Genomic DNA, 16,929 nt, shown 5'->3' with positions numbered 1-16,929 from the left:
GATAAATGGTTACAGGAGCTGCTAACTGAATAATTAGTTTAGAGAAGAACATAAATGATGTGATGGAGCTGAAAAACACAGCATGAGAACTTTGTGAAGCATACACAAGTAACAATAGCTGAATGGATCAAGTGGAAGAAAGGATATCAGAGATTGAAGAACAACTTCATGATATAAAGCATGAAGACAAGATTAGAGAAAAAAGAATAAAAAGGAATGAATGCCTCAAAGAAATATGGGACTATATGGAAAGACCAAACCTATGATTGATGTACCTGAAAGTGATGGAGAGAATGAGTCCAAGTTGGAAAACACACTTCAGGATCTTATCTAGGAAAACTTCCCCAACCTAGCAAGACAGGCCAACATTCAAATTCAGGAAATACAGAGAACACCACTAAGATACTCCATGAGAAGAGCAACCCCGAGACACATAATCGCCAGATTCATCAAGGTTGAAACAAAGCAAAAAATGTTAAGGTAGCTAGAGAGAAAGGCCAGATTACCTACCATGGGAAGCCCATTAGACTAAGAGCAGATCTCTCTGCAGAAACCTACAAGCCAGAAGAGAGTGGGGGCCAATATTCAACATTCTTAAAGAAAAGAATTTTCAAACCAGAATTTCATATCCAGCCAAACTAAGTTTCATAAGTGAAGGAGAAATAAAATTCTTTACAGACAAGCAAATGCTGAAGGATTTTGTCACCACCAGGCCTGCCTTCCAAGAGCTCCTGCAGGAAGCACTAAATATGGGAAGGAAAAACTAGTACCAGCCACTTCAGAAACACCAAAATATAATGACCAACAACACTATGAAGAAACTCCACCAACTAATGTGCAAAATAACCAGCTAGCATTATGATGACAGGATCAAATTCACACATAACAATATTAACCTTAAATTTAAATGGGCTAAACACCCAAATTAAAAGACATAGAATGGCAAATTCGATAAAGAGTCAAGATCCATCAGTGTGATGTATTCAGGAGACCCATCTCATGAGCAAAGACATACATAGGTTCAAAATAAAGGGATAGAGGAATATTTACCAAGCAAATGGAAAGAAAAAAAAAAGCAGCGGTTGCAATCCTAGTCTCTGAATAAACAGACTTTAAACCAATAAAGATAAAAAAGACAAAGAAGGGCATTACATATTGGTAAAGGATAAATGCAACAAGAACTAACTATCCTAAATACGTATGCACCCAATACAAGAGCACACAGATTCATAAAGCAAGTTCTTAGAGACCTACAAAGAGACTCAGACTCCCACACAATAATAGTGGGACACTTTAACACCCCACTGTCAATATTAGACAGATCAACCAGATAGAAAATTAACAAGGATATTCAGGAATTGAACTCAGCTCTGGACCAAGCTGATCTAATAGACAACTACAGAACTCTTCACCCTAAATCAACAGAATATGCATTATTCTCAGCACCACATAGCACGTATCTAAAATTGACCACATAGCTTGAAGTAAAACACTCCTCAGCAAATGCAAAAGAACAGAAATCATAACAAACAGTCTCTCAGAACAAAGTGCAACCAAATTAGAACTCAGAATTAGGCCCGGTGCAGTGGCTCACGCCTGTAATCCCAGCACTTTGGGAGGCTGAGGTATGCGGATCACAAGGTCAGGAGATTGAGACCATCCTGGCTAACTCGGTGAAACCCCCATATCTACTAAAAATACAAAAACTTAGCCGGGCGTGGTGGCAGGCGCCTGTAGTCCCAGCTACTTGGGAGGCTGAGGCAGGAGAATGGCATGAACCCACAGGGTGGAGCTTGCAGTGAGCCGAGATCGTGCCATTGCACTCCAGTGTGGGTGACAGAATGAGAGTCCGTCAAGAAACTCACTCAAAACTGCATAACTATAACTGCATCAAAACTGAACAACCTGCACCTTATTGACTACTGGGTAAATAATAAAATTAAGGCAGAAATAAGTAAGTTCTTTAAAACCAATAACAACAAAGACAGGGTACCAGAATCTCTGGGACACAGCTAAAGCAGTGTTTAGAGAAAAATTTATAGCACTAAATGCCAAAGGAGAAGGTGGGAAAGATCTAAAATTGACACCCTAACATCACAATTAAAAGAACTAGAGAAACAAGAGCAAACAAGTTCAAAAGCTAGCAGAAGACAAGAAATAACTAAGATCAGAGCAGAACTGAAGGAGAGACATGAAAAGCCCTTCAAAAAATCAATGAATCAAGAAGCTAGTTTTTTGAAAAGATTAACAGACTAGATAGACCGCTAGCCAGACTAGTAAAAAAGAAAAGAGGGAAGAATCAAATAGACACAATAAAAAATGATAAAATGGTGTCACTACTGATCTAACAAAAACGCAGACTACTGTCAGAGAGTACCATAAACACTTCCATGTAAATAAAGTAGAAAACCGAGAATAAATGGATAAATTCCTGGACACACACACCCTCCCAAGATTAAACCAGGAAGAAGTCGAATCCCTGAATAGGCCAGTAACAAGTTCTGAAAATGAGGCAGTAATTAGTAGCCTACCACTGAAAAAAAGCACAGGATCAGATGGATTGACAGCCAAATTCTACAAGAGGTACAAACAAGAGCTGGTTCCATTCCTTCTGAAACTATTCCAAACAATATAAAAATAGAGACTCCTCCCCAAGTCGGTTTATGAGGCCAGCATCATCCTGATACCAAAACCTGGCATAGACACAACAACAAAGAAATTTCAGACCAATATCCCTGATGAACAGTGTTGCGAAAATCCTGGCACATCGAATCAAGCAGCACACTAGAAAGCTTATCCACCATAATCAAGTCACCTTGATCCCTGGGATGCAAGACTGGTTCAACATACACAGATCAATAAACGTAATCCATCACAAAAACAGAACCAATGACAAAAACCACATGATTATCTCAATAGATGCAGAAAATCCCTTCAATAAAGTTTAACACCCCTTCATGCTAAAAGCATTCAATAAACTAGGTATTGATGGAGCATATCTCAAAATAATAAGAGCTATTTATGATAAACCCACAGCCAATATCATACTGAATGGGCAAAAGCAGGAAGCATTCCCTTTGAAAACTGGCACAAGACAAGGACGCCTCTCGCACCACTCCTATGCAGCATAGTATTGGAAGTTCTGGCCAGGGTGATCACGCAAGAGAAAGAAATAAAGTGTATTCAAATAGGAAGAGGGGAAGTCACGTTGTTTCTGTTTGCAGATGACATGATTGTATATTTAGAAAACCCCATCCTCTCAGCCCAAAATCTCCTTAAGAGGATAAGGAACTTCGGCAAAGTCTCAGGATACAAAATAAATGTGCAAAAATCACACGCATTCCTATACACCGTTAATAGGCAAACAAAGTACCAAATCATGAGTGAACTCCCATTCACAATTGCTACAAAGAGAATAAAATACCTAGGAATACAACTTACGAGGGATGTGAAGAACTTCTTCAAGGAGAACTACAAACCACTGCTCAAGGAAATAAGAGAGGACAGAAACAAATGGAAAACATTCCATTCTCGTAGATAGGAAGAATCGATATTGTGAAAATGGCCATACTGTCAAAGTAATTTATAGATTCAAGCTATTCCCATCAAACTGCCATTGACTTCATTCACAGAATTAGAAAAAAACTACTTTAAACTTCATATGGAAACAAAAAGAGCACATATAGCCAAGACAATCCTAAGCCAAATGAACAAAGCTGGAAGCATCATGGAACATGACTTCAAACTATCCTACAAGGCTACAGTAACCAAAACGGCAGGGTACTGGTACCAAACAGACATATAAGCCAATGGAACAGAACAAAGGACTCAGAAATAAGACCAAACATCTACAACAATCTGGTCTTCAACAAACCTGATGAAAACAAGCAATGGGGAAATGATTCCCTATTTTATAAATGGTGCTGGGAAAATTGACTAGCCATATGCATAAAATTGAAACTGGATCCCTTCCTTACACATTATACAAAAATTAACTCAAGATTGATATAAGACTTAAATATAAAACCTAAAACCATAAAAACCCTAGAAGAAAACCCAGGCAATACCATTCAGCACATAGGCATGGGCAAAGACTTTATGACTAAAACACCAAAAGCAAAGGCAATAAAAGCCAAAATTGACAAATGGAATCTAATTAAACTGAAGAACTTCTGCACAGCAAAAGAAACTATCATCAGAGTGAACAGGTAACCTACAGAATGGGAGAAAATTTTTGCAATCTATCCGTCTGACAAAGGATTAATATCCAGACTCTACAAGGAACTTAAACAAATTTACAAGAAAAAAACAAACAACCCCATCAAAAACTGGGCAAAGGATGAGAACAGACATTTCTCAAAAGAAGACATTTATGTGGTCAACGAACATATGAAAAAAAGCCCATAATGACTGGTTATTAGAGCAATGCAAATCAAAACCACAATGAGGTACCATCTCACGCCAGTTAGAAATGCAATCATTAAAAAGTCAGGAAACAACAGATGCTGGCGAGGCTGTGGAGAAATAGAAACGCTTTTACACGGTTGGTAGGAGTGTAAATTAGTTCAACCATTGTGGAAGACAGTGTGGTGCTTCCTCAAGGGTCTAGAACCAGAAATACTATTTGGTTAGCAATCCCATTAATGCATATATGTCCAAAGGATTATAAATCATTCTATAGAGACACATATACATGTATGTTTATTGCAGCACTATTTACAATAGCAAAGACTTGGAAGCAACCCAAATGCCTATCAATGATAGACTGGATAAAGACAACGTGGCACATATACACCATGGACTACTATGTAGCCATAAAGAAGACTGAGTTCATGTCTTTTGCAGGGACTTGGATGAAGCTGGAAACCATCATTCTCAGCAAACTAACACAGGAACAGGAAACCAAACATCACATATTCTTACTCATGAGTGGGAGTTGAACAATGACATAAAAATGAAAGTGTTCATATAAATAAAGAAGAAAAATAAAAAGAGGAGATAATAAAAAAGTGAATAAAAAATAAGAAACCTGGATATTAAAAAATATAATTCTTAGAAACTCAAATCTCAGGATAACCTTCAGACTAGAGATAATTATAAGCAAATTGATAAATTGGAAAAGAACACTGTTATTACAGTGTGTATTAAAAAGAGATAAAAGAGTAAGAGAAGGGCCGGGCGCGGTGGCTCACGCCGGTAATCCCAGCACTTTGGGAGGCTGAGGTGGGTGGATAACGAAGTCAGGAGATTGAGACCATCCTGGCTAATGTGGTGAAACACCGTTTCTACTAAAAATACAAAAAATTAGCCAGGCATGGTGGCGGGCGCCTGTAGGCCCAGTTACTCGGGACGCTGAGGCAGGAGAATGGCATGAACCCGGGAGGTGGAGCTTGCAGTGAGCTGAGATCGCACCACTGCACTCCAGCCCAGGTGACAGAGCCAGACTCCATCTCAAAAAAAAAAAAAAAAAAAAAAGAGTGAGAGAAGAATAACCAAAACAAGCAAAAGACAATGAGTACAGGGGAGAAACCTGGCAAATGTTACCTCAGCCAGGTGATCAAAGTCAAATTCAAAAGCAGTCACTCACATGGATAGTATATTCCCTTGATATGATGTTTTGAAAATGATACTTTACCTCTGGGTCTTCCTTTAAAAAACTAAAACCCTAGTCTAATCATGATAAAAACATTAGGCAATTTTCTATAGTGGGACATCTTACAGAACAACTGGCCAGTACTCCTACTAACTGTAAGGTCATCAAAAACAAGGAAAGACTGAGATATTGTCATAGCCAAGAGAACTTCAAAGAGACATGATAACTAAATATAGTGTAGTATCTTGAATGAGATCCTGGGACAGAAAAAGGACATTAGGTAAAAATTGAAAAAAAATCTGCACAAACTATTGACTTTAGTTAGTAATATTGTATTAATTTTGGTTCATTAATTATGACAAATCTACCATGCTAATATAAGATGTTTACAAAAGGGGAAACTGGGTGTACAGCATATGGAAACTCTCTCTCTCTGTGTGTATATATAAATATATATATCCATATATATATATATTTAGAGAGAGAGAGAGAGAGACAGAGTCTTGCTCTGTCACTAGGTTGGAGTGCAGTGGCACAGTATTGACTCACTGCAACCTCTGCCTCCCGGTTTCATGCCCCACTGTACCACCATACTAATTTTTGTATTTTTAGAGAGACCGGGTTTTGCCTTGTTGGCCAGGCTGCTCTTGAACTCCTGACAAGTGATTCACCCACCTCAGTCTCCCAAAGTGCTAAGATGACAAGCATGAACCACCACACCTGGCCAGAAATTCTTTATATTATCTTCTATCTTCAAGATATTTCTGTAAATCTAAAATTGCTCAAAAAATAGTTCTTGAAAAAAAGATAATAAAAATAAATAAGCTCCACAAAAAGGCTTATAGCAGTTGTGAGAAAAACAATACAAGTAATACCAGAAAAACAATGTTTGAAAAATTACAGCTGAGGATAAAACATTTACATAATTAATGAAATTTTAGCCCTGGAAATAAATGTACACTCCAACTACTGAGAAGCAATAAAAAAGTCACCCTTACAGATAAGAAGGTAGGAAATCTTCATAACATCAAGAATAAAGAAAAAAATTGTATAAGCTGCTAAAGGACATATTACTTTCATTTTAGGTTCAGGAATACATATGCAGGTTGTTATATAGGTAAATGCGTCATGAGGGTTTGTTATACAGATTATCTCATCACCCAGGTACAAAGCTTAGTACCCAATAGTTATTTTTCTGATCCTCTCCATCCTACCACCTCCCACCCTCAGGTAGGCTTCTGCGTCTATTGTTCTCTTTGTGTTCTTATTTAGCTTCCATGTCTCCGCTATTGTGAATAGTGCTGTGATGAACATATGCATGCATGTGTCTTTCTGATAGAAAAACTTATATTCCTTTGTGTATATATCCAGTAATGAGATTGCTGCATCAAATGGTAGTTTTGTCTTTAGCTCTTTGAGGAATCACCACACTGCTTTCCACAATGGTTGAACTAATTTACACTCCCACCAACAGTGTAATAGCATTCCCTTTTCTCTTCAACCTCGCCAGCACTTGTTATTTTTTGACTTTTTAGTAATAGCCATTCTGAATGGTGTGAGATGGTATCTCGTTGTGGTTTGGATTTGCATTTCTCTAATGATAAGTAATACTGAGGTTTTTTTTCATATGACTGTTGGCCACATGTATGTCTTCTTTTGAGAAGTGGCTGTTTATGTCCTATGCCCCCTTTATTATGGGACTTTCTTTTGCCTTCTAAGTTTTTTTAAGCTCCTTATAGATGCTGGATTTTGGACCTTTGTCAGATGCTTACCTTGGAAATATTTTCTCCCATTCTGTAGATTGTCTGGTTTACTCTGTTGATAGTATTTTTGCTGTGCAGAAGCTCCTAAGTTTAATTAGATCCCATTTGTAAATTTTTACTTTTGTTGCAATGGCTTTTGGCATTTTTGTCCTAAAATTTTTGCCGGTTCCTATGTGCAGAATGGTATTCCCGAGGTTGTCTTCTAGGGTTTTTATAGTTTTGGGTTTTACATTTAAGTCTTTAATCCATCTCGAGTTGATTTTTGTATACATATAAAGAGGGAGTCCAGTTTCAATCTTCTGCATATGGCTTGCCAGTTATACCAGCACAATTTACTGAATAGGGAGTCCTTTCTTCGTTGCTTGTTTTACTCAAGTTTCTTGAAGATCGGATGGTTGTAGGTGTATGACCTTATTTCTGGGCTCTCTATTCTGTTCCATTGGTCTATGTGTCTGTTTTTGCACCAGTATGAAGCTGTTTTGGTTACTGTAGTATAGTCTGAAGTTGGGTAGTGTGTTGTCTCCAGCTTTGTTCTTTTTGCTTAGGATTGTCTTGGCTATTTGAGCTCTTTTTGGATCCATATGAATTTTAAAATAGTCTTTATTTAGTTATGTGAGGAATTGCATTGGTAGTTTAATAGGAATAGCATTGAATCTGTAAACGGCTTTGGGCAGTGTGGCCATTTTAACGAAATTGATTCTTCCCATTCATAAGCATGGGATGTTTTCCCATTTGTTCGTGTCATCTCTTATTTCTTTGAGCAGTGTTTTGCAATTTATTGTAAAGATCTGTAAATTCCCTGGTTAGCTGTATTCCTAGGTATTTAAGTCATTTTTGTGGAAACTGTGAATAGAATTGCATTTCTAATTTGACTCTCGGCTGTTGTTGGCATATAGAAATATTATCGATTTTTGTATGTTGATTTTGTATCCGAAAGTTTGCTGATGTTGTTTATCAGCTTAAGAAGGTTTTGGGCCGAGACTATGGGGTTTTCTAGATATAGAATCATGTTGTTTGCAAACAGGGATAGTTTGGTTTCCTCTCTTTTTATGTGGATGCCCTTCATTTCTTTCTTTTGCCTGATTGTTCTGGCCAGGACTTCTAATACTATGTCGAATAGGAATGGTGAGAGGGGCATCCTTGTTCTGGTTTTCAAGGTGAATGCTTCCAGCTTTCCCCCCTTCAGTATAATGTTGGCTGTGGGCTTGCCATAGATGGCTCTTATTATTTTTAGGTATGTTCTTTCAATACCTAGTTTGTTGAGAGTTTTAAACATGAAGGGATGTTGAATTTTATTGAAAGTCATTTCTTCATCTACTGAGATGATCATGTGGTTTTGACTTTAGTTCTATTTATGTGAAAAATCATGTTTATTAACTTGAGTATGTTTAACCAACCTTGCATTAGAGGGAAAAATCCTACTTGATCATGGTGGATTAGCTTTTGATGTACAGTTGGATTCATTCGCTAGTATGTATTGAAGATTTTTACATATATGTTCATCAAGGATATTGGCCTGAATTTTTTTTTGTTGTTGTTGTTGAGTCTCTTCCAGGTTTTGGAATCAGGATTATTCTGGCCTCATAGAATGAGATGGGGAGGAGTCTCTCCTCCTCAATTTGTTGGAATAGTTTTGGTAGTAATGATACCAGCTCTTCTTTGTACATTTGGTAGAGTTTGACTGTGAATCCATCTAATCCTGGACTTTTTGGTTTGTAGGCTATTTATTGCTGTTTCAGTTTTGGAGCTCATTATTGGTCTGTTCAGGAATTTAATTTTCCTAGTTCATCTTGAGAGGCTTTATGTGTCCAGGAATTTATTCATTTTTTCTAGATTTTCTAGTTCATGTTTGTAAAGGTGCTCATAGGAGTCTCTGATTGTTATTTGTGTTTCTGTGGGGTCAGTGGTAATATCCTCTCTATCACTTCTGATTGTGTTTATTTGGATCTTCTCTCTTTTCTTCTTTGTCTAGGTAAAAATCTATCTTATTAATTTTTCAGAAAAACAACTATTGGATTCACTGTTCTTTTGAATGTTTTTTTGTGTCTCCATCGCTTTCAGTTCATCTCTGATTTGGTTATTTCTTGTCTTCTTCTAGCTTTAGAATTGGTTTGCTGTTACTACTCTAGCCTTTTTGTTGTGATGTTAATTTTTAAGTTGAGGTTTTTCTAACTTTTTGATGTGAGCATATGGTGTTATACATTTCCCTCTTCATACTGCCTTAGCTATATCCCAGAGATTCTGGTGTTTTATATCTCTGTTCTCATTCTGCCTTAATTTCATTACTTGCCCAAAAGTCATTCAGGGTAGGTCATTTAATTTCCACTTAATTGTATGGTTCTGAGCAGTTTACTTAGTTTGATTTCTATTTTCACTGTGCTGTGGTCCAAGAGAGTGGTTAGTATGATTTCGGTCATTTTACATTCGCTGAGGATTGTTTTATATCTGATTTTGTGGTTGATTTTAGAGTGTGTGCCATGTGGCAATGAGAAGAATGTATATTCTGTTGTGTTTTTTGGTGAAGAGGTCTGTTGATGCCTCTCAGGTCTGTTTGGTGTAGTGTTGAGTTCAGGTCTTCAACATCTTTGTTAATTTTCTGCCTTGATAACCTTTCTAACACTGTCAGTGAGGTGTTGAAGTCTTCCACTATTATTTGGTGGGAGTCTAAGGCTCTTTGAAGGTCTCTAAGAATTTAATTTATAAATCTGGTTGTTTCTGTGTTGAATGCATATATATTTAGGATAGTTAGGTCTTCTCATTGAATTGAACCTTTCACCATTATGTAATGCCCCTCTTTGTTTTTTAAAATATTTATTTAAAGTTTGTTTTATCTGAAATTAGATTTGCAACCCCTTCTTTTTCTGTTCATTTTCCCCTTCAGTTTCCATTCGCTTAGAAGATTTTTCTTCATCTATTTTTGAGTCTAGTGGTGCCATTGTATGTGAGACACATTTCTTGAAGACAGCATATCATTGGGTCTTGCTTCTCTATTCAGCTTGCCACTCTTTCTTTTCACTGGGGCATTTAGCCCATTTACATTCAAGGTTACTACTGCTATATGTGGATTTGATCCTGTCATCATGTTGTTAGCTGTTTGTTATGCTGACTTGTTTGCATGATTGCTTTATAGTGTCGATGGTTTACATACTTAAGTACATTTTTGTAGTGACTGGTAATGGTCTTTCCTTTCCATACTTAGTGCTTTTTTTTAGGAGTACTTGTAAGGCAGGTCTGGTGGTAAAAAACTCCCTCATAATTTTCTTACTTGAAAATGATTTTATTTCTACTTCACTTATGAAGCTTAGTTTGGTTGGGTATGGATTTCTTGACTGGAATTTCTTTTCTTTAAGAATGCTGAACATATGCCCCCAGTCTCTTCTGGCTTGTAGGGTTTCTGCTGAGAGGTCTGCTGTTTCTGCTAAGAGGTCTAGCTTATAGGGTTTCTGCTGATAGGTCTGCTAATAAGCTTCCCTTTGTAGGTGGCCTGCCCTTTCTCTCTAGCTGCCTTTAACATTGTTTTTTCATTTTGATCTTGGAGAATCTGATGGTTATGTCTTAGGAATGATCTTTTTGTGAAGTACTTTGTGAGGGTTCTCTGCATTTTTTAAATTTGAATGTTGGCCTCTCTACACAGGTTGAAAAGTTCTCATAGATGATATCCTGAAATATGTTTTCTAAGTTGCTTCCATCCTCCCTACATCTTTCAGGGATGATCATGAATTGTAGATTTGGTCTCTTTACATAATTGCATATTTTTGTTCTTTTTGTTTGTTTCTTTTTATTCTTTTCTCTTTAATGTTTTCTTTCTGTCTTGTTTCAGAAACCCAATCTTCAAGCTCTGAGATTATTTCTTCAGCTTGATCTATCCTGTTAATACTTGTGATTGCATTATGAAATTCTCATAGTGTGTTTTTATCTCTATCAAGTCAGTTATGTTCTTTTCTATACTGGCTACTTTGTCTTCCAGATCCTGTATACTTTGTGATTCCTAGCTTCCTTAGAATGAGTTTCAACATTCCCCTGAATCTTGATTTTTGTTCCTATCCGTATTCTGAATTCTATTTCAGTAATTTCAGCCATCTAAGGCTGGTTAAGGTCCCTTGCTGGAGAACTAGCGAGGTTGTTTGAAGGAAAGAAGACCTTATGGCCTTTTGAGTTGTCAGAGTTCTTGTGCTGTTTCTTTTTTATCTTTGTGGGCTGATGCTCCTTTAATCCTTGAAGTTCCTGTCCTTTGGATTTTTTTTTCTTTTATTCTATTTGATGACCTTGAGGGTTTGTTTGTGGTAGAAGGTGGGTTCAATCAACTGGCTTTGTTTCTGGAAGATTTTAGAAGGCAAAGCCTCAGCTCAGAACTCTTGGACTGTGTGGCCTAACTCCAGGAGACCAGTATTGGGCACTGGTTTTGTTCTCTGGCTCCTCAAGGTAGAAACAGGCTGTGCTGGAGGGGTCAAGGTGCTCCTCGACTGCTGGTCACAGCACTCCAATGGATGGTGGCAGCCAAAGCACTTTGTAGGGCAGTGGCAATGGGATCTATCCTGTTTGCACATACCAGCAACAGCAGCAGTGACAGCATGGCAGAGTGCATGCTTTTTGACTGTGGCAGTGTGCTAGCAAGTACTGGGGTGCTGGCCTCCATGGGGGAGCTAGTGGGTTGTTTGGAGGAAAGAAGACATTCCAGCTTTTTGAGTTGTCATAGTTCTTGTGTTCTTTGAAGGATATAGTATTTAAAATTATTATAGTTGCAAAAGCTTCTCTTTTGGTTAGCATTTGCATCTTTTGTCTATTCTTTCACTTTCAACCTTTTCATGTTCCCATATTTAAGGAGTGCCTCTTGTTAGTAACATATTTGAAACTTTTTCCCAATCTGACATTCTTTAGACTATTTATATTTAACATAACTACTAATATATTTATTGGGTGAGAACTTTCTGTATATTCTGTAAGCAGAAGCACTGACTGCTTTGTTCCGAACTATATTTCCAAGGATATTTATATGATGAGTAGCCTTGGATAATAAGGATAGTATTTTCACTTAGAGCAGAGGACAACTTTGCTTAGAATTTTGGAAGACAGAGAGAGTGTCCCCTCTGGACAATCTCTATCAAGTATAATGTCTCCCTCTGGAGCCAAAGACAAGCATAATTACTGCCTACTGTAAAAGACTTGAGTTCCCTAACCTCAAAATTTCTTTCATGTAATGCAACTCATTGTGTGTACAGATGTCACCTGGCCTCCTTTCACATCACCCTTTGGAAATTGGAACTCAGAAACCTAGCAGGAACTCTCATTACTGCTATTGCTGTGAGTCATAAACTTTTTTCATCTCTGACCAAGAAGTTTGGTGTCTTCTTCCAGCACACATGAAACTAAGTTAGGTTAACTTGTTAGTTTACAGATAGGATGAAATTCAAACCCATTACAGATCTGAGCACTCTTGGCAACAATGATGGGATGCTAACAGAGGCATGGCTTTCTGTAGCTGCAGGCTGAAGTAGGTTTAAAGACAGCTCCATGGAAAGTGCCATAGGTCTTATCAACTCTTCTCTAGGCAAGTAAACTTCCTTGTCAATCTGGCCATCAGCTTCAGGACTGCCTCACTGTAAAAACTATTTCTAATTTTTTTTCTTATTAGAAGATTCCTTCTGCTTTCAAGTTACAGATAACAGTTCCAGCAATGTGCAATTACCCTGAGTGTAAAAAGAAAAAACAAATTCCAGCCACTATGAGCAGACACCAGGTGAATTATCAGCATTTTAGCTGATTTTCTTGGGACATGATAAAGTGCAGTACATAATTTCTTGTTTAAACAAAACAGCCAATCGCTGAGTTGACTGGAGGTCCAGTTCCTCTTCCAGTCTATCATGCCAATCTTGGATCCATTTTAAGACAATAAAAGACCTCAGATTTTTTTGTAGTGTGTCCTGACTGCTATAAAGCAGCTTTGCTATGACCCTCTTAGGAAGATTTTCCTAAGACAAATAAAATTCCTGTGTGAAATCATAGATGAGGCATTGAATACATTTTGAACTCTCATTGTTCCTGAAAGAATGTGAAGTAAGCTTGTAGGTGATACTCTGGACAATTTCAATGCATGTTTGTTGTAGCCTTAATATACTGATGCTGTAGCTTCAATTTCTAAATGTATAATTGGTATTTATATTTTATAATATTATACTATGAATGCTGTTAAACTTCAGACGTGATAATGGGACACATGAATTGCTACCCAACATGCCTCCCTGTTTCCTCTCACAGGGTCTAACAGAAACAATGTAGAATCCCAGAAGGAGAAAGGAAAGTCCTAGCTTTGAGAATATAAGGTAGCAGAGGTAGCAAGAGATGCAGTAATTTCATTCAACACACATCATGGCCAGTGTAAAAGGTTGTCAGGACCAGATGTGGTGGCTCACCCCTGTAATCCCAGCACTTTGGGAGGCCAAGGCGGGTAGATCACTTGAGGTCGGGAGTTTGCGACCAGACTGAGCAACATGGAGAAACCCCACCTCTACTGAAAAAACACAAAATTAGCTGGGCGAGGTGGTGCATGCCTGTAATCCCTGCTACTTGGAAAGCTGAGGCCGGAGAATCGCTTGAACCTGGGAGGTGGAGGTTGCAGTGAGCCTCAATTACCTCATTGCACTCCAGCCTGGGCAACAAGAGTGAAACTCCATCTCAAAAAAAAAAAAAACAAAAACAAACAAACAAAAAAAAGTTATCAGGAGCTGGAGCTGGAGATTTACAGTGGATTAATTACTGCTGAATTCAGTTATTGCTCTTATAACTTTGACTGTTTCAGACATTGTGATTAACCACATCTACTACACAGACTGATTACATTTAATATACTGTACTGGACTTTGCCAAGACATTCCTTTGTATCCAATTGGCACCCAAGGACAAAGACTAATTCTCATTCATGCTTAAAAACCACAAATAGGCCGGGCGCGGTGGCTCAAGCCTGTAATCCCAGCACTTTGGGAGGCCGGACGGGCGGATCACGAGGTCAGGAGATCAAGACCATCCTGGCGAACACGGTGAAACCCCGTCTCTACTAAAAAATACAAAAAACTAGCCGGGCGACATGGCGGGCGCCTGTAGTCCCAGCTACTCGGGAGGCTGAGGCAGGAGAATGGCGTAAACCCGGGAGGCGGAGCTTGCAGTGAGCTGAGATCCGGCCACTGCACTCCAGCCTGTGCGATAGAGGGAGACTCCGTCTCAAAAAAAAAAAAAAAACCACAAATATACCTTTACAGTAAGAATACTGTAATATTCTTTAGTTATTCCTCAGGAGTAGCTAAAGCTCTGCCATTTGCTACAAGAAGGTGCATAAGAATTTAGTGTGATTCCCATTACCTTCTGATGCCTAAACCTTTCACTGATAGATGATATGCAGCTGGCTAGAGGATCTCAAGCCTCAGACTCAATGGCTCTAACTTTGGTATTATCATGCCTTCACCTGCAAGGGTAACTGATAAATCCCAACAAAATCCAAAAGACTGCACATCAAGTTTCTGCGGATCTATGCAAACAGATTCACAATGCTCAATTACCCTGGAAGTCAAGCAAAAAAAAAATGTCTCATTTCCCTCCAACCAAAAGGGAACTTAATGTCACTTTGGACTCTCGGTGTCAGAGATGGTAGATGTCGGTCTTGGGCATTCTACTTGTCTTTTGTAACAGCTAACTTACATTGAGTGTAATTCACAAATCTACATTGAAGCTGGTAAGCAAGCTGCGGCATACTCTCTTCTTTGAGATGCTAGAAATTTAATGATCCCCATGAGCTACAAATCTCCATGACTGATAATTTCGTGGACTGGAGGTTCTAGATAAAAGATATAGGCTCCATTCAGAAACAGCTGTTGTTGTATAACACTCATTGACTCCCTAAATCAGCTACCATTTGAAAAGCAACTACTAGCTTACTACTGCCATCTTATCAAAACCAAAGTCCTAACTTACAGCAATCTTTTGACTTTGTGAACTTACATTCTCATTTTGGGATGAACTAAATCAGGCTCATAACTATTTGACAAGCCTTACTTGTCAAATGGAAATGATAGATTCAAGAACATGGGGTGGTCATAAAAGATCATCAAGTGTTTACATCACCACCAGCAGATCGTATAGCTCTTCGAAGATTAGAAATTTCTCTAAAATGAAGTTATGCTCAGTTACTCAGGGGAGCTTCCCGGCAAGATTAGTGTTATGTTATTCATACACAGCCTTACTGAAGTCATCTTTATGATAGGTAATGCAATTAGAAACTATAGGGCAAAATTTATCTATGACTTTACTTAAAATAATCAATGACACCACCTCATTCCTGGAAAGCACTCTGGTCAGCCTCACTCACTGATCAATATTATTATAGATGATAAAATTACCCCAAATTTCATTCTTGCCAAGGTAGAATTTGCAATTGCTAATGTATTCTGTTATACTTTGATATCTAAGGCTAAGTGGAAAGGTCAGTAGAGAAACTTAAGGAGAAAGCCACCTGATTTTTTAAGATAGACCTTGATGGCTTAAGGATTTGTTCAGCTGGCTAGATTCAGGACCTTGAGGGGATGGTTAAAGTCAATACAGCGTGTAGCCTTAACCTGGTGCTTGGAATCCATTAATAATAGCCTTATTTAATACAATAAGAAATACATGGAATGAATTTACTCCTCAAGTTCTACCAATTCTATTAATCAGAGTGCCCCAAACCTGGTGTGCTCACAAAAAATATGTCATTATGGCCCTTGAAAGCTGATCTATTTTGGCTTTTTGGACAATTTGCAGTCAGACAAGCCTTTTATAAAAAAATGTACTCCATAAAAGGTTTAGATTTACACTCAGGATTTCTACACATCTTATTTGTTTTCTATTTTGCCCACATGCTTTTTGTTTTCTGTCTTTCCTTTCTTTTTTTAATTAATTAAATTTTTCCTATTAATATAGTCTCTTACTACTACTTTATTTGTTATCCTAAAAATTAGTGGATGCATCTTTTACCTTTTACACCCTAAAATAAATCATTACTTTACAACTTTCTCATTAATGCTAAAACGTTAAAACATTTAATTGCATTTGCAACCTATTTTGGAGAGCCAATTCTCAATATCTCATAAGATTGTAAATGTACACAATAGCAATTTCCCTTCAATGTCTAAACTTAGATCAACTTTTACAAATGTACAGAAGGAGATATCAACAAACCTATTCATTACTGCATTGGTTGGAAGAGAGAAAAAGTGAGAGCAACAACATATCCATTAACTGGATAATAAATAAACAATAGTATACTCATAAAATAGAATCATAAAATAAAATAGCAAACTGAAATGCATTAAATAGATATAGATCAACACAAATCTAAAGAACATAATTTCTGATGAAAAAATAAGCTGCAGAAGAGTATGTATAAAGTGATACATAAATTTTAGAAATAGATGTATATAGACAAGCACATAAGCAGTAAAGATGTACAAACATACATGGGAATGATTCACTCTGACTTCAAAAGAGTGATTACCTGTGAAAAGGAATGAAGATAAATGGGATAAAGGAGAAATACAGAGGTTTTAC

At 37.6% G+C, this 16,929-nt stretch overlaps 1 protein-coding gene across 3 annotated transcripts in view; it reads right to left on the bottom strand.

The window, feature by feature from the left end:
• The window catches only part of SLCO6A1 (solute carrier organic anion transporter family member 6A1), a 113,908-nt gene that overhangs the window by 43,123 nt on the left and 53,856 nt on the right, over positions 1-16,929 (bottom strand). The gene's annotated exons all lie outside the window — the stretch shown is intronic.

Source organism: Trachypithecus francoisi, unplaced genomic scaffold (genome assembly GCF_009764315.1).
Source record: "Trachypithecus francoisi isolate TF-2019V2 unplaced genomic scaffold, Tfra_2.0 Lachesis_group2, whole genome shotgun sequence".
Classification (NCBI taxonomy): Eukaryota; Metazoa; Chordata; class Mammalia; order Primates; family Cercopithecidae; genus Trachypithecus; species Trachypithecus francoisi.
This window is presented reverse-complemented; position numbering and strand designations above follow the sequence as displayed.